At 52.7% G+C, this 1435-nt stretch overlaps 1 protein-coding gene across 1 annotated transcript in view; it reads right to left on the bottom strand.

The window, feature by feature from the left end:
• The window catches only part of HORMAD1 (HORMA domain containing 1), a 16278-nt gene that overhangs the window by 1327 nt on the left and 13516 nt on the right, over nucleotides 1-1435 (bottom strand). The window lies entirely within an intron of this gene.

Genomic DNA, 1435 nt, shown 5'->3' with positions numbered 1-1435 from the left:
TCCGCACAACGGCAGGGTGCCCCGTGCCGAGGGGAGAGGGGGCGCAGCACTGCACAGGCTCACCTCACTGACCTCAGTCCGGTTATTTCTGACTCGCACGTGCGTGACAAGATGGGAATTTAGCCCTTAGCTCTGCTGTGCTTTCCATTATTTAAAGCATTGTGCTTTGTTTAAATTCCACTATTAAGTTCATTAACAAAACCTTTTTTTAAAAGAAAGACGCGGTGACAGCGAGCGTACAGAATGATGCCATCTTCTTTTTTTCTTCACATCAGTGAATAACAAAAAACACTGCATGCAACCCCGGATTGGAAGTGAAAACAACCCCACTCTGCAATAAGCGGCACTCCACAGACAGAACGAATCCATCCGTTCTGGATTTGTCATCCCCACTTCTGCACTTGCTGCACACCCCGACAGCCCCGCTCGCCGGCGGCTTTCCCACGCGGGTATCTCTGACACAGACCGACTCCTCCTCAGGGTTTCCTTAGAGCATTCTGCGGAGGGATGGATTTTGCACGCCCCCAAGCACGCCCCCATCAGCCTCTACAGAGCTCAGGCAACTGCCGGGCTAGGAGAAAGGCACTGGCGACGACTGAGCTGCAAACCGCGAACCCTTACACAATCTGTTCCCTAAGCCGCACTAAAAACGGACGAGGAGCTTTCCTGAGCGGGGGCAGGAAGGGTACGCATTCACCCCACAGCACCTACCAGTCACCCTGAACACTCACAAGCAAGAGACGCCGAGGTCTTGTGCGACACCCCAGCGCCCCACCAGGCTGCAGCCACCACGCTCCGCAGGTGAAGGCGGCAGCGACAGAGACGGGGGCCCCCAGTGCCAGCCCCAAAGGCCAAACTCCACCCGGAATACAACTCCAGCTCCACCTGTGCGAGGCTGGAGGAGTCCGGCTCCCTCCAGGTCGCTCTGACTGTGAGACTCCTCTGCTGCAACGCGGCTGAGCAAAGAAACAACGGGTTTTTCTCGGTATGAGTGAGTCATAGATCTGACGTTAGAATTTCGGCCTCGTGTTTTCCAAGTGCAATCGCTTGCAAGCATATGGTACCCTGGGCTGGGGATCTCTCCTGGCACGCGCCCCTGTCAGCAACAGATTAAACCGGCAGGGAGTTTGGCTAAACACAGTCTGAAGAAGATATAAATCAATCCTAATGAATCTTCACCCCGTGTTAACGACAGCAACAGCGAGCTTTTAACTCCTTGGAACAGAGCGGGGTTTTGACACAAGGAATCCAAATGTGTTGAAGTTAATGGGAATTTTAGAAGTGATGAGAATTTCATTCTGTCAACATGAAATGCATTAAAGCTTAAGGAGTTTTATTGGGCTGAAAGAACAGAAATAGAATCATAGAATCACAGAATCGTTTGGGTGGGAAAAGCCCTTTAAGCTCCCCCAGCCCAACCGCTCCCCTACCCCTG

Source organism: Egretta garzetta, unplaced genomic scaffold (genome assembly GCF_000687185.1).
Source record: "Egretta garzetta isolate BGI_Z169 unplaced genomic scaffold, ASM68718v1 scaffold141, whole genome shotgun sequence".
Lineage (NCBI taxonomy): Eukaryota > Metazoa > Chordata > Aves > Pelecaniformes > Ardeidae > Egretta > Egretta garzetta.
This window is presented reverse-complemented; position numbering and strand designations above follow the sequence as displayed.